The sequence below is a fragment of the Triticum urartu genome, chromosome 6A (assembly GCF_056163025.1).
Source record: "Triticum urartu cultivar PI428250 chromosome 6A, HENAU_Tu73, whole genome shotgun sequence".
In the NCBI taxonomy this organism is placed as follows: Eukaryota; Viridiplantae; Streptophyta; class Magnoliopsida; order Poales; family Poaceae; genus Triticum; species Triticum urartu.
The window spans coordinates 389999617-390022480 of NC_141878.1; the positions used below are offsets into that span (position 1 = coordinate 389999617).

Below are 22864 nucleotides of genomic sequence, written 5' to 3' on the forward strand. Positions count from 1 at the left end.
TAAAAGATGAACATGATGCAAGAAGCAAAAATGACAAGGCACTCAACATGATCATGGCATAAACATATAGGAATAAAATAAGCAAAAGAATTATGATAATGCAACAAACATAATAAACACACGTCAACAACTAAAATAAATGGAAGGGCAACTGAAGCGTCGGTCTTGGGGCGTTACAACTCTCCTCCACTAACAAGAGATCTCGTCCCGAGATCTTAGGACCGAGACGGAAGGGAAAAGGGATGAGGTGAAACAAGAAAGCAAGAGAGAGGATGAACAAGACCGAGAGCACTCGGGTAGAAAAGAGGAATGTTGAATATGACAAGAAGCAAAAGCTCAAGGAATAAGACTGAATTTTAAACCACTCCGGTTTGGACAAGATAGAAAAGGAATAATAACGAAGGAATTTATGCAGCACTCCGGCTGAACAAGGAAAGAAAAGAACATGAACTTGAGAAGATGGAATGATACTTGATGAGAGGAGCGACACAATGCCTCCGGAAGACTTGAAAGAGTTGAAAGAAAAGAACAGAGAAGAAGACGACATCTTCTACCACGAATGAAATAGAAAGCAATCTTAGAAGAAAGGATGGAACGGAGGTGTTGAGAAAATCAACAACCAAAAGACTAAGCTTGTTGTGGAGTTATGGAAAACATCTCAAAATTATGAGGTGATCGCTGACCACAAGCGGAAAAATTAAATAGCTGAGAAGAAAGAAGAAATGCAAAACTCCATTTCAAAGGAAAACGGAGAATTAATTGCACTTTGAGATGCAAGACGAAAAAGATACTTGAGCTCCTTCAACAAGAATCTTGATGAACACTTGAAGAATGAATTAAATACTGACGAGCCACCGTGAAGGACTCCGGTAACAAAGGATGATGAGATAAAATTGAAGGATGAAAAGAAATAATATTAAAGCCTTGCGATGATTAGATGGAGCTTCGCGATGAGACAAGCGAGAAGACTTGGAACTCCGGAAAAGAAAAAGGTGAACCACTTAGCATCGAGAGATTATTCCTCAAGAAAAATCTCCGAGGGAAGGAATTAATCAGCTTGATGAAAGAAGAATAAGAATTACGTTATGCTTATCCTTCACCAATTAAATTGATGAGAAGCAATGGATTTGCATACTACTTATTCGCGTTGGAAAATAATATGGAGGGATATAGCGTCAAATTGGGAAGGTCTTCGACGAACCACCGGTAGAATTGGAAAGAACGAATGAGTATATGTGATAAGAGCGGAAAGGAATCTTGAACGAACCACCGTAAGAATTGAAAATCGAATGATGAAAAAGAATGAGACACCGGGAAGAATTAGAAAAACACGAAGACACTTTAGAGTATTTAGATACATGAGAACGAAGAGGTCATGAACTGATTAGAGGATATTTGAACGATGCACCGGTAAGATTTGGGGAATGAGATCTGAAAGCTGAGAATGAATAATACTGAGATGATGGGCTTCGGAGAATCAAAATGAAAAGACTCCTGATTGCTCCGGATGGGTGAAAAGGATTCTCGCAATCGAAAACAATTATGAGAGGATGGCATCAAGCTAGAACCATGAATCTTCAAGAGAATGAGCAAAAGGGAAACTCTTCTTCGGTCTTCAAAATCCGAGAATGACGACGAGAAACCACCATGAATTGTTGAGATACTCCGGGATGAAAATTAGAAAGTTTGAACCAACGATGAAAAGAATTTGAAAGCGATCTTGGAGAAGGAATATGACTGATGATGCTTCATTCTTACGTCAAACTTCGAAAAGAATTTGGGAATGACTTCGGAAAGAATTAGAAGAGTTAGGTAAGATCCTGGGAAAAGACCTGTGGGTTAGGGCCCACTGAAAAGAAACACCGTTGGAAAGGATTGCCGAATGAGAAATGATGCACCGAAACGCTTGAAAGATTTGAATGAGGTGACAACCTCGAAATAATAGAATGCAAACATGAATCTTCTGAGATGTTTTCAACACTCCGGGATAATAGAATGGCGAGAGGCGAACGAGCAAAGGGGAATATTTGAGCTGAGGGAAAGAATACGATCGACAACGAAAAACTTGAATGGGATCCACCAGAAAGAAAACAATACGAACATTGAGGAACCAGACGAGAATTCACCAGTTGAAACAATTGAGGAAAGACTGAAGATACTCCGCACGAATGAAAATGATTGCTCGAATAGAGGCTCAGACTCTGGAATAAAAATGGGTGGGAGGGCGGGAAAACATAGGCAACTTGAACGAGGAATCGACGAATAATTGAATAGAAAAGCGCTGGTTGAAATGATTGAGGAGAGAATGCAAAGGCTTCGCACGAGTAGGATGGATACTTGATTACAGACTCCGGTTCCGATAAGAAGAAGGGTGGGCGGGTGGGAAAAGAAGACAACTTCGGATGGGGAAAACAACGTCGAATGAGAAGAAACTGGGGATTGATCTCGCAAAAGACAACGAGGGTCGAATCCACTCGAAGAGAAATGCGCCGGATTGAAAAGAGGATGGACAACGAACGAAAACTAACCGCGTGATCCTAAATAAAAATTTGAAGGGGAAGAGGAGTAATTCAAAACACCTACGTCAAGATTTCTCACCAGAGCGACGAAGGGGCAGAGAAGTAAAAAGAAATCCTACTCTCCGATATAACTAGACTCAGAAAAAAAAAATTTCTAGACTCGACATCGGCCAAACTACACGATCAATCAAGGGGGCTCCTAGGGTCGGTCGAGGCTCTGATACCAACTTGTCACGCCAAAGATGCAACCCTATCCTAAAGGAACTCGAAGGTCCCACCAAGGATAGAAGCGCATCTTGAAGACGCTTTTGCAAGGTGGATATCATTACATCAACATTACATAATAGTGGGGATACAACCAAGACATACAGTGTCACATGAATACAACAATACATCATATACAAGATCAACATCCGACTACGGATGAAACATAAACAGCAACTCAAACAATATCCACCCTGCTAGCCCAGGCTGCCGACCAGGAACCTAACCCAAGATCGAAGAAGAAGAAGAAGAACTCCAAAACAAGTAACATCGCTCTCACGTCATGATCATCGGATAACCTGTACCTGCAACTGTTGGTGTAGTAATCTGTGAGCCACGAGGACTCAGTAATCCCATTACCATGGGTATCAAGACTAGCAAATCTTAATGGGAAAGGAAGGGGTAAGGTGGTGAGGTTGCAGCAGCGACTAAGCATGTATGGTGGCTAACTTACGTAAGTAAGAGCGAGAAGAGAAGCAAAGCAAGCGGTCGTCAATTAGTAATGATCAAGAAGTGATCCTGAACTCCTACTTACGTCAAACATAACACAAGAACCGTGTTCTCCTCTCGAACAACCCCGAAAAGAGACACTCACGGTTACGCACACGGTTTGTGTATTTTAGAAGAGTTTACTTCAAGTTTACTACAACTGGACATTAACAAATTCCCATCTGCCACATAACCGCGGGCACGGCTTTCGAAAGTTCAAACCCTGCAGGGGTGTCCCAACTTAGCCCATGATAAGCTCTCGCGATCAACGAAGGATATTCCTTCTCCCGGGAAGACCCGATCAGTCTCGGAATCCCGTTTACAAGACATTTCGACAATGGTAAAACAAGACCAGCAAGACCACCCGATGCGCCGACAATTCCGATAGGAGCTGCACATATCTCGTTCTCAGGGTGTGACGCCCGGATAATTAAGCTACAGTGATCCCCCACTAAGGATGCCACGTCACCTCGGTTGCTATTGATGAACTCTAGATAATTCAAAACCGAAACAAATTCAAATTCGAATTAAAGTCAAATAATAAAAGTTTTCAAATATAAAAACTAAAATGTTCAAAGTGTGGCAAATAATCCCTAGATAATTGTCATGTTGAAAACCACATTTGGTAAAGAGTTTAAATGCCCTTTTGTGAATAAAACAGTGGCTTAAACAATAAATTAAATGCCTTTTATAATTTATAAAATATTAAACGATTTTAATTTAGTGTGAAACCTTTTGTGGCAGTGGTAAAACTAGTCACACTAATTTAGGTGCTCTTGTTTGTATTTTTGTAAAACAAAACAAATGGAATAAAGATAGAACAATATAGAAAAAATTACTAAAATAATAACAATAATAATACCCCCCTCCCTGACTGGGCCTTGGCCCAGTTGGCCAGGCGGCCGAGCTGCCTGCCGGCCCACCCCCGCACGTTGGCCTACAAGGCCTCCCTTTGCCCCCACCGTAACCCTAATCCCCACTACCCCCATCTCTCCCCTCGCTCCCTTCCTGGCGCCGCCACCACACGCAACACACGCGCACACACACACGCACACCTCGTGCCTGGGGGAGGGGCGCCCCTGCTCGATCCCCTCCTCCCGCACGGTCGCGCCCGACGCAAGTCGCCGCGCCGCAAGGCCACCCCCAGCCGGGCTCGTTGCCGCCCCTCAGGGACTCCTCGCCCTCCTCTTCCTCGCGCGACGCCCGCCGGAAGCCTCGGCCACACCTCGCGCTGACCGCGCCGTCGACTGGATCGCCACCTCGCCGTCGACCAGGATCACCTCGCCCCGAAGTCACCCCGACGCCCGTCGCCACCACCACGTCGCTCATCCCCGTCGCCCTCCTCACGCCCGCTGCCTAGTCCCTACTTCTCGCCGTGAGCAGCCGCCTTTTCCCCTCCTCCTTCTCCTCTGTGTCGCCTCGCGCGCATGCACACCGCCTCGTCGGCCACGCCGTTTCCCCTGTCGGCGCCCGCGTCCCTGGCCACCCACTTGTGCGCCAGGCCGAGCCCCCTGGCTCCACCGCGCGAGCCCCGCTGTGGCCGCGCACCACTGCTGCCGCTGCGCCTCCCTAGCGCCCGCCGCGCCTGCGGTGGCCCTTGCGGCCCCGCCTCTCCGCCGGCCACCACTGCACCTGGCCTCGCCCCTGCTTCCCCTTGCCGGTGCCGCGCCGCCGCTCCGGTGGCCATCGCCGGCCACGGCCTTGCCCGCGCCCCGTTCGGGCGAGCGCCCGCACCTGCTCGCCCGCGCCCTCTAGGCCCTGATGGGCCACTGACATGGGGGCCCCAGCCCCAGAACGTTTTGTTAAAAAAAATAGGAATTAAAAATAATATGTAAAATAAATAAAATAAATAAATAGATAATAATAATTTAATTAATTAATTAATTGAGGAATTAATTAAGTTAATTAATCGTAATTAGATTAACCTAACTAACTAATTAGTTTAATTAAACAGTAGTTAGTTTAGTTAAACACTTATTAGGCTAAACAGTCAATGACCAGTGGGTCCCACACGTCAGTTGACCAGTCAACACCTCTGTTGACTGCTGACGTCATGCTGACGTCATGATGACGTCAGCAAGCACTGTTCTGGATAATGTTGTATTAAAATAATTAAATAAATCCTGAAAATGGTTTAAATCTTTTAAAATTAATAGAAAATAAACCGCAGCTCAGATGGAAAAACTTTGTACATGAAAGTTGCTCAGAACGACGAGACGAATTTGAATACGCAGCCCGTTTATCTGCCACGCATCCCTAGCATAGCGAACACGCAACTTTCCCCCTCTGTTTCATCTGTGCGAAAACGCGAAACACCGGGGATACTTTCCCGGATGTTTCCCCCCTTCACCGGTATCACCTCATACCGCGATAGGGCACCCCTAGCACCGCTACTTGTCATGTCATGCATCGCTATGCATCTGTTTGCTTAAATATTTATTGTTTCTCCCCCCTCTTCTCTCGCTAGACACCAAGACCGACGCCGCTGCTACCCAGTACGACTACGGAGTTGACGATCCCTCTCTCTTGCCAGAGCAACCAGGCAAGCCCCCCCTTTGATCACCAGATATCGCCTACTCTTCTCTATACTGCTTGCATTAGAGTAGGGTAGCATGTTACTGCTTCCCGTTAATCCTATACTGATGCATAGCCTGTCCTTGCTACTACTGTTGTTACCTTTACCTGCAATCCTAATGCTTAGTATAGGATGCTAGTTTATCATCAGTGGCCCTACATCCTTGTCCGTCTGCCTTGCTATACTATCGGGCCGTGATCACTCGGGAGTTAATCACGGGTATATACTATATACTTTATACATGATACATGTGGTGACTAAAGACGGGTCGGCTTGAGGAGCACCCGCGAGTGGATCTTTGAGGCGGAGCGACAGGGCAGGTTCCGACCACCTAGGAGAGAGGTGGGCCTGGCCCTGGTCGACGTTCGCGGATACTTAACACGCTTAACGAGATCTGGATATTTAATCTGAGTCTGGCCATTTGGTCTATACGGACTAACCATCTACGCGGGAGTAGTTATGGGTATCCCGGCGTCGTGGTATCAGCCGAAGCCTTCGTGACGTCAGCGACTGAGTGGCGCGCACCGGATTGGACTGGAACGCCACTAGGCTAGGTCTGCTTTCGGCCGCGTACGCAACGTGAAGGTGTGCTAAGGGCGATGGGCCCAGACCCCTATGCGCATAGGTTTAGACCGGCGTGCTGACCTCTCTGTTGTGCCTAGGTGGGGCTGCGACGTGTTGATCTTTCGCGGCCGGGCATGACCCCGAAAAGTGTGTCCGGCCAAATGGGATCGAGTGTGTTGGGGTATGTGGTGCACCCCTGCAGGGAAGTTAATCTATTCGAATAGCCGTGATCTTCGGTAACAGGACGACTTGGAGTTGTACCTTGACCTTATGACAACTAGAACCGGATACTTAATAAAACACACCCTTCCAAGTGCCAGATACAACCGGTGATCGCTCTCTCACAGGGCGACGAGGGGGGGATCATCGGTTAGGATTATGCTATGCGATGATACTTGGAGGACTTCAGTCTACTCTCTTCTGCATGCTGCAAGATGGAGGTGTCCAGAAGCGTAGTCTTCGACAGGATTAGCTATCCCCCCCTCTTATTCTGGCTTTCTACAGTTCAGTCCACCGATATGGCCCTTTTCACATTTACCCCTGCATATGTAGTGTAGCTCCTTGCTTGCGAGTACTTTGGATGAGTATTCACGGTTGCTTTCTCCCTCTTTCACCCTATCCCTTCTACCTGGTTGTCGCAACCAGATGTTGGAGCCCAGGAGCCAGACGCCACCATCGACGACGACTCCTACTACACCGGAGGTGCCTACTACTACGTGTTGCCCGCTGACGACGACCAGGAGTAGTTAGGAGGATCCCAGGCAGGAGGCCTGCACCTCTTTCGATCTGTATCCCAGTTTGTGCTAGCCTTCTTAAGGCAAACTTGTTTAACTTATGTCTGTACTCAGATATTGTTGCTTCCGCTGACTCGTCTATGATCGAGCTCTTGTATTCGAGCCCTCGAGGCCCCTGGCTTGTAATATGATGCTTGTATGACTTATTTTTATTTGTAGAGTTGTGTTGTGATATCTTCCCGTGAGTCCCTGATCTTGATCGTACACGTTTGCGTGTATGATTAGTGTACGATTGAATCGGGGCGTCACAAGTTGGTATCAGAGCCGAGTGCCTGTAGAAATTCCCCTTCCACACTCCTTGGCCGAAGTCGAGTCTAGACATTGCAAAAACTTTTACTAACTTGGCTGTGTGCCTTACGGGCCCACGTCTCTATCGGGTGATACTAGGATCTTTTATTCCTCATCTATACTCTGGGATTCTGACTCTCTCCTACTCGGGTTAAATGATTTTGCTAAAATCTAACTCTAGGTTCTCGTTACCACTTCCTGCCGAAGAGCCCCTTCATTACAGATGATCGACTGCTTCAACAGAAGATTCTGACAATACTCTCCGATGTTCTCCCGAAACCTTATGCCATTGCTTTTGCAATTCCCTTCCACCGAAATATCCCTATGGATAAGTATTTAGACCTGACGTGCTTACTTTTATTCCCAGTCGATCTTGTTATTATAAGATACCCCGAGAATACTTTGTGCCTACTGCCTTGCAGTTCTTTGCCACATGCATACCACTACGGATAATTACTCGCATTTATCGAGTATCCGCTCATCCCCAGATATTCATGCAGTTCACAAAATCCTTCGAAATACCATTCGGTCTTCCGAAAGTCCTGAGCAACCTATTGCTCCTGAAATTCTTGCTTGCTTGCATTATGGTTAATCCCATAAGTATAGTAATCTTATTGGCAACCTTTGTCAATATCATTTTGAGTCCATTGACTCAATATGTTGCGAATTCTCGCAATCCTCACTCAGATCATAGAATTCATCCTTCCAGCTCAGATGTCATTTAAAACGTGAGCTGGTCCTCGGCCAATCAGATTGCCATCGATTGTACCCCTAAGTCTATTCAACTTGTCGGTCCTTTATCAAAGCGTTTGCTCCTGATCCCTTGATTTGAAAATCATAATTCCTTTGGTATCTAAACCTCGAATTATTTAGATGTTCTATAAAATGATAACCGTGCATTCTTTCTTCGTCTGATTGAGTACCGATACTCACATCAGCTCCATTGTGGATCACCATATCCACTGTTGGGTTATTATCCGACAGTGTCCTTCATAATTAATCACCTTGTGAGTTCTTTCTCCGATACATAATGCCTTCGGTAATTTGTATCCTCTCCTTTTGCCAACCATGCTCTGCTTTCGAGCTAGTAATATTTACTCTCAAAGCTTGTGGTATATGTTTCCACGATGCCCTGACGGGTTGAACCTATGCCTTTCTTAATCTGTGTGAACCCGAAAGTTTTCACGGGTCATACTCCTCTGGTAATTCACCAGGTAGGTTTTGACAATGAAATCATTTTTAACTAGAGCAGTGAATGAAAGTTATTGCATTGAAGAAGTGGGAGTCGACCTTGAACCTTGCGTTCATGCCCATGGACACAATGTAGATCTTATCATTAAAGCTTCTCTTAAATTAATTACTCCCTTGGTATAAGTTCATATTATATCTGGGATCTGGCCTTTTACAATCGTGGTTTCGACCATGTTCTCTTTTAGGTACCGTTTCTCGTGCAAGTTTAAGCACTTGTCTTCTGCAGAGCAATACCCCAGTCCAACCTCTACTTTGATCTGCCGTCGAGTATTACCCCCCTGGTATCTCGAGGGTACCATGGGATACGTAACTTCTTATGAGTTCTTCATCAACTAATATTCTTGCCGATTCCATTTTTCCAACGGGTTCTTAGTTGTTAGAACCCCTCAAGGACACCAACAACTGTATTGAGTCCGCACTACGATTCAACAACTCTTGGTAACCTTCATTACTTACGAGTCTGAACTCGATCTCGTCATTCCGAGCCTACTCGGCTATATCATTATCGTGCCAAATTTTAACTGTGCTACCTGGTCCTTCTTTCCGGAGCACAATTTCGACGATGGGCTAAGCTTACGTCGATCTTCCTTGTCTTATTGTTTCACCTCAAACAACAAACTTGATTTCAAGTTTGTGTCGTACCCATGGTTCCAATAACCTTTCGCTTCATCATTCGTTTGACTTGATGTCGTCGCCGACCGATTACATCTCCATGAAACCTCTCGACAGAAATTGTCATGATCATCATCAACATTTCGAGCTCCTCAAGGATATCAATTGAATTCCTGATGAGAAATACCATCCTTGCCCTCGATGATTTGTGTTATCATCGACCCCTCGATTGCCTTCCGTTCAACACAAACTTGTTCGTGTTTTGTGTTATACCTTGAGATCCTTGCTATCCAGCATTTGTTCTCCTTTACCTTGGAGTATTACCATCTTTTATGTCAAGAATGTTGTGATAATTTCACCACCTCGTAAGAATTCTTGGTATAGTGATACTTCTCATCATCACCATTCTTTCTTGGTCCTCGCGTTGATTCCAACCGGGGTACCAACAAGTGAACGGTGTTGTCTGGATTCTGCACTTCTAGCAACCCTATTGCTTTGAAGTTAATGGTCGGCCGTTCGTTCTTAGACTATTGATTACTGAATCACCATGCTGACATTGGTCGTGCAACCTAACCCATATTTTGGGCGCACCTATCAACCAATGTTTAATTGTGTATGTTTTCCGTGAGCATACTTCCTTATATCATTTGATCTGACAAATGTTATCTCCTTGTTCACGTAACTGTGGAAATCCACCTTTTTGGAAATCTCGAGGATTGTCGCTGACTCCATCAGCTACCCTGTCATCCTCGCTTTGGTGTAAATGATGAACTCTTGTGTCGATACTCACTCCCATAGTTCATTTGCCGAGAATCTTACGATGTCATCTCGACAATTTGTGTTGCACCTTTCTTCTCAAGCATTCTGAGTCTGAGTTATCCTGACACCAACCGGATCTAAAACTCGGTCAGATATGATGGTTGGAACATTTTCCAAGAGTCATATCATTGGTCTTTCTATAACCCAATAAGGTGATGTCATGCCTAGCACACCTGGTTGGAGGACCTATTGCAAGACTTATTCTATGAGTTGTTCCTGATGGATCCTCTGTGTATCCAAAGTTTGACCTTTGTTTGAAGAACATGTCAGTGCTATCTCGAAGCATGTCTATGGTACTCCGATTTTCAATAAGAACATTTGAAGCACCATGCTAAATGTTTCTTGTTGAAATTACCCAAACACCGTTGTATGGGTATTGTCGTCAAATTCCTCTCCCCTTGCCTAAATGGTTCCTGCTTTCTATCCTGTCGTGGATATCTTGCTTTGCTTGTCCTTGGGAAGGATATACCCCTGAAATGTGTTTAAACACATTTTTCCTTTCCATTTTATGTTTAACCTGATGATCACATTTTTCTTTCCATTGGTTTGTTTGACCTTTCTTGTGATCTATATAATCTAAGCGGTAATAATTCACAGCTTATGTAAACTCCTTGGTGTACAACCGTGTCGGTAAGCCCCTGTTACATTTGTCGATAGCATTTTGGTAACCACCGATGGACGAGAACTTTGCCTATTGGTCCGCCTCGTTGCAACGAGCAGGAAAATGGTTCTCTTCGTCCCTCACCCTAGGTACCAACGTTGTTGCCGACATAACTGACATGGTACTCTCTGACATGCCTTGCTATCATGACCGTGCAAGATGTCACTGCTCCTTAAAAAAACACATGGTGGGCCCATAACCCACGGTTCCACAGGATTGAAACCTGACTCTCCTGTACACCCCCTGTTCTCAAGGTTGTTCCTCGCACGTGACCTTGTATTAATTCATGAGCCACCTTCCTTGTGACCTATTCTGGTATCAGACGCAATACTTATTCTCGTTGCTCTGAACCCCTTATCACGCCATGTTTCAGGCATCAAACGATTGCCTGCCCGCTTGAAACTTCTCCTGGTACCTTCTTACTTGCTCTCGATATCTTCTTAAGTTCAATCCGAGAGTTACTTTCCGCAACCTTCCCCGATGTTACCTACCAGATAGTCAACTTGGTAAGGCCCGCCCTCCCCGAGTCTTCCCCCATATCCTTTTCGTAAGTACGATGAAGATCCTGAAGACAGGATGACGACTTCACCATTTTGACCTGAAGCAGAAGTATGAAGGCATCAATATATTGGATTGACCTCTTCGAGAAGAGCAACCAACACCGAGAAGATCCGTTAGAATTTCGTAACCAATCTCTCCCCCTTACTCCCCTCCTAAATCTCGGGACGAGATTTCTTGTAGTGGAGGAGAATTGTGACGCCCGGATAATTAAGCTACAGTGATCCCCCACTAAGGATGCCACGTCACCTCGGTTGCTATTGATGAACTCTAGATAATTCAAAACCGAAACAAATTCAAATTCGAATTAAAGTCAAATAATAAAAGTTTTCAAATATAAAAACTAAAATGTTCAAAGTGTGGCAAATAATCCCTAGATAATTGTCATGTTGAAAACCACATTTGGTAAAGAGTTTAAATGCCCTTTTGTGAATAAAACAGTGGCTTAAACAATAAATTAAATGCCTTTTATAATTTATAAAATATTAAACGATTTTAATTTAGTGTGAAACCTTTTGTGGCAGTGGTAAAACTAGTCACACTAATTTAGGTGCTCTTGTTTGTATTTTTGTAAAACAAAACAAATGGAATAAAGATAGAACAATATAGAAAAAATTACTAAAATAATAACAATAATAATACCCCCCTCCCTGACTGGGCCTTGGCCCAGTTGGCCAGGCGGCCGAGCTGCCTGCCGGCCCACCCCCGCACGTTGGCCTACAAGGCCTCCCTTTGCCCCTACCGTAACCCTAATCCCCACTACCCCCATCTCTCCCCTCGCTCCCTTCCTGGCGCCGCCACCACACGCAACACACGCGCACACACACACGCACACCTCGTGCCTGGGGGAGGGGCGCCCCTGCTCGATCCCTCCTCCCGCACGGCCGCGCCCGACGCAAGTCGCCGCGCCGCAAGGCCACCCCCAGCCGGGCTCGTTGCCGCCCCTCAGGGACTCCTCGCCCTCCTCTCCCTCGCGCGACGCCCGCCGGAAGCCTCGACCACGCCTCGCGCCGACCGCGCCGTCGACTGGATCGCCACCTCGCCGTCGACCAGGATCACCTCGCCCCGAGGTCACCCCGACGCCCGTCGCCACCGCCACGTCGCTCGTCCCCGTCGCCCTCCTCACGCCCGCTGCCTAGTCCCTACTTCTCGCCGTGAGCAGCCGCCTTTTCCCCTCCTTCTCCTCTGTGTCGCCTCGCGCGCACGCACACCGCCTCGTCGGCCACGTCGTTTCCCCTGTCGGTGCCCGCGTCCCTGGCCGCCCACTTGCGCGCCAGGCCGAGCCCCCTGGCTCCACCGCGTGAGCCCCGCCGTGGCCGCGCACCGCTGCTGCCGCTGCGCCTCCCTAGCGCCCGCCGCGCCTGCGGTGGCCCTTGCGGCCCCGCCTCTCCGCCGGCCACCACTGCACCTGGCCTCGCCCCTGCTTCCCCTTGCCGGTGCCGCGCCGCCGCTCCGGTGGCCATCGCCGGCCACGGCCTTGCCCGCGCCCCGTTCGGGCGAGCACCCGCACCCGCTCGCCCGCGCCCTCTAGGCCCCGATGGGCCACTGACATGGGGGCCCCAGCCCCAGAACGTTTTGTTAAAAAAATAGGAATTAAAAATAATATGTAAAACAAATAAATAGATAATAATAATTTAATTAATTAATTGAGGAATTAATTAAGTTAATTAATCGTAATTAGATTAACCTAACTAACTAATTAGTTTAATTAAACAGTAGTTAGTTTAGTTAAACACTTATTAGGCTAAACAGTCAATGACCAGTGGGTCCCACACGTCAGTTGACCAGTCAACACCTCTGTTGACTGCTGACGTCATGATGACGTCAGCAAGCACTGTTCTGGATAATGTTGTATTAAAATAATTAAATAAATCCTAAAAATGGTTTAAATCTTTTAAAATTAATAGAAAATAAACCGCAGCTCAGATGGAAAAACTTTGTACATGAAAGTTGCTCAGAATGACGAGACGAATTTGAATACGCAGCCCGTTTATCCGCCACGCATCCCTAGCATAGCGAACACGCAACTTTCCCCCTCTGTTTCATCTGTGCGAAAACGCGAAACACCGGGGATACTTTCCCGGATGTTTCCCCCCTTCACCGGTATCACCTCATACCGCGATAGGGCACCCCTAGCACCGCTACTTGTCATGTCATGCATCGCTATGCATCTGTTTGCTTAAATATTTATTGTTTCTCCCCCCTCTTCTCTCGCTAGACACCGAGACCGACGTCGCTGCTACCCAGTACGACTACGGAGTTGACGATCCCTCTCTCTTGCCAGAGCAACCAGGCAAGCCCCCCCTTTGATCACCAGATATCGCCTACTCTTCTCTATATACTGCTTGCATTAGAGTAGGGTAGCATGTTACTGCTTCCCGTTAATCCTATACTGATGCATAGCCTGTCCTTGCTACTACTGTTGTTACCTTTACCTGCAATCCTAATGCTTAGTATAGGATGCTAGTTTATCATCAGTGGCCCTACATCCTTGTCCGTCTGCCTTGCTATACTATCGGGCCGTGATCACTCGGGAGTTAATCACGGGTATATACTATATACTTTATACATGATACATGTGGTGACTAAAGACGGGTCGGCTTGAGGAGCACCCGCGAGTGGATCTTTGAGGCGGAGCGACAGGGCAGGTTCCGACCACCTAGGAGAGAGGTGGGCCTGGCCCTGGTCGACGTTCGCGGATACTTAACACGCTTAACGAGATCTGGATATTTAATCTGAGTCTGGCCATTTGGTCTATACGCACTAACCATCTACGCGGGAGTAGTTATGGGTATCCCGGCGTCGTGGTATCAGCCGAAGCCTTCGTGACGTCAGCGACTGAGTGGCGCGCGCCGGATTGGACTGGAACGCCACTAGGCTAGGTCTGCTTTCGGTCGCGTACGCAATGTGCAGGTGTGCTAAGGGCGATGGGCCCAGACCCCTGTGCGCATAGGTTTAGACCGGCGTGCTGACCTCTCTGTTGTGCCTAGGTGGGGCTGCGACGTGTTGATCTTTCGCGGCCGGGCATGACCCCGAAAAGTGTGTCCGGCCAAATGGGATCGAGCGTGTTGGGGTATGTGGTGCACCCCTGCAGGGAAGTTAATCTATTCGAATAGCCATGATCTTCGATAACAGGACGACTTGGAGTTGTACCTTGACCTTATGACAACTAGAACCGGATACTTAATAAAACACACCCTTCCAAGTGCCAGATACAACCGGTGATCGCTCTCTCACAGGGCGACAAGGGGAGGATCATCGGTTAGGATTATGCTATGCGATGATACTTGGAGGACTTCAGTCTACTCTCTTCTGCATGCTGCAAGATGGAGGTGTCCAGAAGCGTAGTCTTCGATAGGATTAGCTATCCCCCCTCTTATTCTGGCTTTCTGCAGTTCAGTCCACTGATATGGCCCTTTTCACATTTACCCCTGCATATGTAGTGTAGCTCCTTGCTTGCGAGTACTTTGGATGAGTATTCACGGTTGCTTTCTCCCTCTTTTCCCCTATCCCTTCTACCTGGTTGTCGCAACCAGATGTTGGAGCCCAGGAGCCAGACGCCACCATCGACGACGACTCCTATTACACCGGAGGTGCCTACTACTACGTGCTGCCCGCTGACGACGACCAGGAGTAGTTAGGAGGGTCCCAGGCAGGAGGCCTGCACCTCTTTCGATCTGTATCCCAGTTTGTGCTAGCCTTCTTAAGGCAAACTTGTTTAACTTATGTATGTACTCAGATATTGTTGCTTCCGCTGACTTATCTATGATCGAGCTCTTGTATTCGAGCCCTCGAGGCCCCTGGCTTGTAATATGATGCTTGTATGACTTATTTTTATTTGTAGAGTTGTGTTGTGATATCTTCCCGTGAGTCCCTGATCTTGATCGTACACGTTTGCGTGTATGATTAGTGTACGATTGAATCGGTGCGTCACATAGGGCAACACCGGATGAACACTACGTACGCAACCGACGATACCCCAAGTTGCCTAGGGGCGGCACCGCAAGTGGCTCTAGTTTGGACCAACACTTAGACAAGCATTGGCCCGAGGGGGCTAAAATAAAGATGACCCTCGAGAGAGCGACTCCCAAGGGAAAAGTAGGTGGTGGTGAGGCAAAAGGTAAAACCAAGGTTGGGCCTTGCTGGAGGAGTTTTATTCAAAGCGAACTGTCAAGGGGGTCCCATAAATCACCCAACCACGTTAGGGACGCAAAATCCGGGAACATAACACCGATATGACGGAAACTAGGGCGGCAAGAGTGGAACAAAACACCAGGCATAAGGCCGAGCCTTCCACCCTTTACCAAGTATATAGATGCATTAAAAATATAAGAGATATTGTGATATCCCAACATAAACATAATCCAACATGGAGCAATCTTCATCTTCACCTGCAACTAGCAACGCTATAAGAGGGGCTGAGCAAAAGCGGTAACATAGCCAAACAACGGTTTGCTAGGAAGAGTGACAAAGGTTAGAGGTTCATGGCAATTTGGAAGGCTTGATAAGAAAGTGGTAGGTAACGCAGCATAGCGATAGAACGAAGCAACTAGCATAGCAATGATAGTAGTGAGATCCAAGGTGACGGTCATCTTGCCTGAAATCCCGCTAGGAAGAAGAACGAGTCCATGAAGAAGACGAAGCCACGTAGACGGACGGATCCTCACAATCGCAACGTTACCGAAACTATCAGGAAGAAGCAACACCGGAAAGAAGCAAACAACATAGGTAAACAAACAAGCATAACATGACATGATGCACAACCAAGTACGATGCATGTCAAGATTAAATGGTGTTAACATGGCAAGAGGTGAAGCATAAGCAAACTACCTATTTAGGCAAGTTTAAATAAGGCCGGAAACACAAACAACAATTCCGGAAAATCTTCATATGCATATTTCGAATTTGGTACTGTTCTGCCCTAAACACAGTTCTAATGTTGTTAAACAGCAAAATAAAGTGCAGCAAGTTAATCTATGCATTTTTCTACCCCAATTACATATAAAGTTTATTTAAAACGGAGCTACGGTTATTTAGATATGAATTAAACAATCTTAGCAAGTCATTTATGCAAATTAAATCAAACACCATTTTAAACATATTTTAAACATTTTAAACCTGGATGAAAACAACATATTATGAAACTAGATGAAATTCTAAGCATGTCGCATATATAGTTTGTTTAGTTTGGATGCATGCATATTTGGCTATAGACAATGTAAAACAGTGGCAATTCTGTAAATATGCAATGCACTGGAAATTAAACAAATCCACAGGCAGAAAAAAAAACATGCACGGGCCCGAAGCATCAAGGTGCAGCGGCCCAGATGAGGATTCGGCCCATGTGGCTGTGAGAGGGGCCCAAGTGCCTGCGTGCGTGTGTGTGGCAAAAAATAAATAAAACAGGTGGGAAACAAAAAGGTGTGAGCCTGGGATTCGAACCCAGGTTTCCTGAATGAGGCGTGGAGCGACGGCCAACTAGGCTACAGCTATGCTTGTGGAAAAGTAGAAGGCCAAGGCTAAATGAACAGAGACCAAACAGGGCGACAGTAACAACAGACGGCGCGTGCTGCAGCTACCAAGCGCCGGCGGGGGTGCGGAAATAGGTGAGGGTGTGCGTGTGCATGGAGGGGCTTTAGCGGCTGTTGGTGATGCGTGTGGACTCGCTGAAGATGCATACGTTGGGCCTGAACCAAGCGGAGCAAATAACAGAGAGACAGGGCCGGGCTTGCAGGTCGGAGTGCTCGTGGGTGCGGCAGAGACTGTTGAGCAGCATGGCGAGCGCGGGCAAACGGCTCCACGGAGGTGCTCGAGCACGAGCAGGCTCGACTCGGCCTGGGCGATGCGCGGCGAGGCCGGGTGAGTACAGAGGCGCGGCGAGGCGAAGCACACAGGGTGCACGCGTGCTGTGTGGATGCGCGGGCGTTCGGGCACGAGCTTCAGCTTGCCCCGGACATGGCAAAGAAGACGACCGGAGCCGCGCGGGTGGTGCTCTGCGGCTACTGCGCGTGCCGCGCGTGCGTGCGTGTGGGAGTGTGCAGGAGTATGCAAAATAAACGACGAGGCGAGGCGTGCGCAAGTGCGTGCAGAGGAGGAAAACATCCTCTGGTGTGCGCGCGGTAGGCCAGAAGCAGGAGCGCCAAGAGTTTGCGCTAGGCGCGGCGTGAGAGAAAGGCGAACGTGGCCTTGACATGATGCGAAGAATCGTTGACGGGAACGAGCTGGGACACGAGGTTGCTCACCCTGGGCTCGAGGAACAAGACAGGGGACCGGAGGCGCGATGCAGAGGGCGAAGCGAGGCACTGATTGTGGCGGCGTGCGGCTCCGCGAAGAAGACGAAACAGGGGAGGTAGGCGACGTAGAGGAGGACGACCGCGTCGGCCTTGGACCTCCTAGCTCTTGGACTTGCCGGGACGACGTGGGGACGCGCCGATCGGGGCGACATCCTCGGATCCGCGAAGCAGAGGAAGCGGGGAGGAAGACGCCGAGGAACTTGGCGTCTCCAGCCTTGGATCGCAGCGGGAATGGGGTCGTGGATGAAGAAGAGGCCAGCGTTGGAGCTCCTACGCCGGAGGAGAGCTCCGGCTCGCCTCGGCCATGGCGATCGGAAGTGAGGCAACTGGGCGCTTGGGTGCCATTACCTGCGCGGCGGCGGCGGAGAAGAGGGAGAGGAGGAAGGGGAAACCCTAGGGGGTTGCTACGGGGGTTAAATAGGGGGGCTGGATGGCGAGGATGGAGTCGGCCTTGCCACGGCGGCCATGTGCGCCGTGGTGACCTAGAGTTACTGTGAGCGAGGGAGTTCTGCCAAGGAGGAAGAAAGGAGGAAGGAGAGAGGATGACATGTGGGGCCAGGGTGAAAATGTGTTACGTGGAGGTGGAATTACCAGAGGGGGAGGTGGTTGGCGGGCTGGGCTATGGTGGTGCTGGACTGGGCTACGCTGGGGCTGCTGCTGGTGCTACTTTTGCCTTTTTTCTATTTCTTCAAACAGAAATAAAAGGGCAAAAAGTACAGGGGGATTGGAGGGGGTTGAAGCTAGGAAGAAAATTAATATGATCTCCTGGAGATATGCACTATTTGAATAAATTGTTTTGGCCATTTTTAAGGATATAAAAATAATTCAAGTTTGAATTAAATTCAAACTTGAGCCATTTTTGAACCCAACCAAAACAACTCCAAAATGAATGAAATTTGACAGAGAGGTATAAGGCAAGGAGTATGATCATCAGGACATAAATGAACATTAACGAATGAGGGAATAATGTCACTTGCAAAAAAATGTGTGAGAATTGAAAGGAAGAAGTCAGTGATTGGGTGTTGCACTTGATGATGGTTAAGATGGAAGGGCAAGATGAAACAGCAAAGAAGATGAGGAGAAGGAGTTCACAAAGATAACAAGCACATGAGAAATATGTACACTACAATGATGATCATGATACAAATGCAACATAAATGACAAAGGCAACATCACATCATGAAGCATGAACCAAAGCAAGTGAGATGACCATGGCAAACAAACAAGGATGTCACAATGCGATATAATAAAAGATGAACATGATGCAAGAAGCAAAAATGACAAGGCACTCAACATGATCATGGCATAAACATATAAAATGAAATATGCAAAAGAATTATGATAATGCAACAAACATAATAAACACACGTCAACAACTAAAATAAATGGAAGGGCAACTGAAGCGTCGGTCTCGGGGCGTTACAACCGTTGAAGGGGGGAAACATCCGGGAAAAGATCCCCGGTGTTTCGCGTTTTCGGACACATGAACCGTAGGGGGAAAGTTGCGTGTTCGCTATGCTAGGGATGCGTGGCGGACGAACGGGCTGCGTATCCAGGTTCGTCTCGTCGTTCTGAGCAACTTTCATGTACAAAGTTTTTCCAATCGAGTTACGGTTTATTTTATATTAATTTGAAAAGATTTAAATCACTTTTAGGATTTATTTAATTATTTAAATCAACATTATCCAGAATAGTGATTGCTGACATCATCATGACATCAGCAGTCAATAGAGGTGTTGACTGGTCAACTGACGTGTGGGTCCCATTCGTCATTGACTAGACTAACTAATCCTGATTAATTAGTTTAATTACTTGTTTAGTTTAATTAATCAAAATTAATTAAGTTAATTAATTCTTTAATTAATTAATTTTATTTATTTATTTTTATTTATTAAACATTCTGGGGGGTTTGGGGCCCCACATGTCATAGATAGTGGCAATATTAACAGAGTTTATTTTAACTAATTAACTCAATTAGTCAGGGTGGGCCTAGTGGTCAGTGGGTCCAATTATTAACATATTTTGTCCTAATCACTACATCTGCATGGCCCACCGCCAGTGGCTATTAGTGTTGCAATTAGTCACTAATGTCCTTGGAGTGTGGGTCCCATTGGCAAGCAGCGGCGCGATGTGAGACTCGCCGGAGATCGGCCGCAGACGACGACACAACAAACCGAGGGCATCAGGAGGATCTCCGGGCTCGCGCGCATCCAGGAGGGGCCGTGGGAGGTCGTGGGGGTGGCCGGAGTGACGGCAACATCGGCGTTCGACAGCAGTGGTGGCCGGAGGACGTGGGCGATGCGGGGAAACGGGGAGACACGGTCGGGCAACAATACCCGTGGGTGCGTGTGGCCAGGCGCGCGCTGCGCATCCAGAGGCGGGCAGCGCGAGCTCACGTGGGCGGCAGCCAGCACGCAGCAGGTCGCGGGGTGCGGCAGGGGAGCGCGGCGGAACGTAGCTAGGGCGAGCGTGAGGCGGGGAATGTGGGCGTCTAGCGCGGCGAGCGGGTGCGGGATGCATGCGACGACGGCGCGGCGTGGGAGCAGGGGAGGACGAGGGGAGCGGGGCTCACATGCGTGGAAGGGACGAGGGGCGGCGAGGCCTGGTGAGGCCGGCGGGGAGGGGACGAGGAGGCGGCGGGGAGATGGTCGAGGACGGGGCAGACCGACGATGGTGGCCATCGGCGACAAGGGCGGCGGGGTCAGGGCGTGCCTGCCGCGATCCAGATCCAGGCGAGGGGGGGCGCTGGGCGGCATGGGATCGAGCCCTCCTCGATCCAGAATCAGGGGGTCCGGGGAGGAGGGCGAGGCGTCCGGCGAGGGGGCCGGCGTCGGGGGGGGGGGGGGGGGGGGGGGGGGGGGACGACGTCCAGATCGAGCGGGAGACGGGGGTGGGACGTGCGAGAGAGAGAGAGGGGAAATCATGCGGCGCGGGGGGGGGTGGGAGGGACGCTAGGTCACGATGCGGGGTGCGGGGTGGTTACGCTGGGGGCGGTTGGCTGGTCTAGAGGCCAGCTGGGCCAGTCGGCCCAGCGGTGGTGGGCGTCGCCCTTTTTTATTTTTTGTTTTGTTTTTCTTTTACTTTTCCTTTTGTATTAGTTTTATAAATTATAAAAGTAGTCACTAATTTTAGTGTTAATAATTATGCTACTGCCAAACTAAATAAATAGTTTATTATTTTATAAAATTCAAAATACATTTATTTTATTGTTTTACCTACTATTTTAATTTTTTAGACCACTTAAATCTTTTCAAAAAGTTTGATTTCACCACTATAATGGCCTATGGATTAGTTACCACCTTTTGAACATTTTAGTTTGACAATTGAAAACTTTTATAGTTTGACTTTATTTTAAATATAAATTCGAACGAGTTTTGAATCATCGCGAGATTATCAACAGTAATCATGGTGACGTGGCAACATTAGTAGAGGGTTACTGTAGCTTAATTATCCGGGCGTCACATATGGAAATGCCATAATAGGTAGGTATGGTGGCTGTTTTGAGGAAGGTATATGATGGGTTTATGGTACCGGCGAAAGTTGCACGATACTAGAGAGGCTAGCAATGGTAGAAGGGTGAGAGTGCGAATAATCCATGGACTCAAATTAGTCATAAAGAACTCACATACTTATTTCAAAAATCTATTAGTTATCGAAACAAAGTATTACGCGCATGCTCCTAGGGGGATAGATTGGTAGGAAAAGACCATCGCTCGTCCCCGACCGCCACTCATAAGGAAGACAATCAATAAATAAATCATGCTCCGACTTCATCACATAACGATTCACCATACGTGCATGCTACGGGAATCACAAAATTCAACACAATTATTTCTCAAATTCACAACTACTCAACTAGCATGACTCTAATATCACCATCTCCATATCTCAAAACAATTATCAAGTACCAAACTTCTCATAGTATTCAATGCACTTCTATGAAAGTTTTTATATTATTCCTAAAAGAAAATTTCTATGTTGTTCTAAAGGACTCTCAAAATAATATAAGTGAAGCATGAGAGATCAATTATTTCTATAAAATAAAACCACCGCCGTGCTCTAAAAGATATAAGTGAAGCACTAGAGCAAAAAACTATATAGCTCAAAAGATATAAGTGAAGCACATCAAGTATTTTAATAATTTTCAAATCATGTGAGTCTCTCTCAAAAGGTGTGCACAACAAGAATGATTGTGGTAAACTAAAAAGCAAACACTCAAATCATACAAGATGCTCCAAGCAAAACACATATCATGTGGTGAATAAAAATATAGCTCCAAGTAAAGTTACCGATAGACGAAGACGAAAGAGGGGATGCCTTCCAGGGCATCCCCAAGCTTAGGCTTTTTGGTGTCCTTGAATTTTACCTTGGGATGCCATGGGATCCCCAAGCTTAGGCTCTTGCCACTCCTTGTCCCATAATCCATCAAATCTTTACCCAAAACTTGAAAACTTCACAACACAAAACACAAAATAGAAAATCTCGTGAGCTCCGTTAGCGAAAGAAAACAAAACACCACTTCAAGGTACTGTAATGAACTCATTATTTATTTATATTGGTGTTAAACCTAATGTATTCCAAATTCTCTATGGTTTATAAACTCTTTTACTGGCCATAGATTCATCAAAATAAGCAAACAACACACGAAAAACAGAATCTGTCAAAAACAAAACAGTCTGTAGTAATCTGTAGGTTTCGACCACTTCTAGAACCCCACAAATTCTAAAATAAATTTCTGGACGTGAGGAATTTATCTATTAATCATCTTCAAAAAGAATTAACTAAATAGCACTCTCCAAATAAAAATGGCAGCAATTCTCGTGAGCGCTAAAGTTTCTGTTTTTTACAGCAAGATCAAAAAGACTTTCCCCAAGTCTTCCCAATGGTTCTACTTGGCACAAATACTAATCAAACACAAAAAGCACAACCAAAATAGAGGCTAGATAAATTATTTATTGAATAACAGAAAGGAAAAAATATTGGGTTGTCTCCCAACCAGCGCTTTTCTTTAAGCCTTATAGCTAGGCATAAGATTTCAACGATGCTCACATGAAAGACAAGAATTGAAGCACAAAGAGAGCATAATAAAACACATGACAAACACATCTAAGTCTAACATAATTCCTATGCATAGGCATCTTATAGGAAAACAAATTATCAAGGCAAGCAAAAACTAG

At 46.9% G+C, this 22864-nt stretch overlaps 1 long non-coding RNA gene across 1 annotated transcript; it reads right to left on the reverse strand.

The window, feature by feature from the left end:
- Positions 1-2885: 2885 nt before the first annotated feature.
- On the reverse strand, positions 2886-20514 carry LOC147965355 (uncharacterized). Its single transcript, XR_015608301.1, has 3 exons — positions 20260-20514; positions 15992-16080; positions 2886-3094 (listed from the first exon to the last, which is right to left on the reverse strand). It is a non-coding gene; the product is annotated as an uncharacterized LOC147965355 (long non-coding RNA).
- Between the last annotated feature and the right edge of the window lie 2350 nt (positions 20515-22864).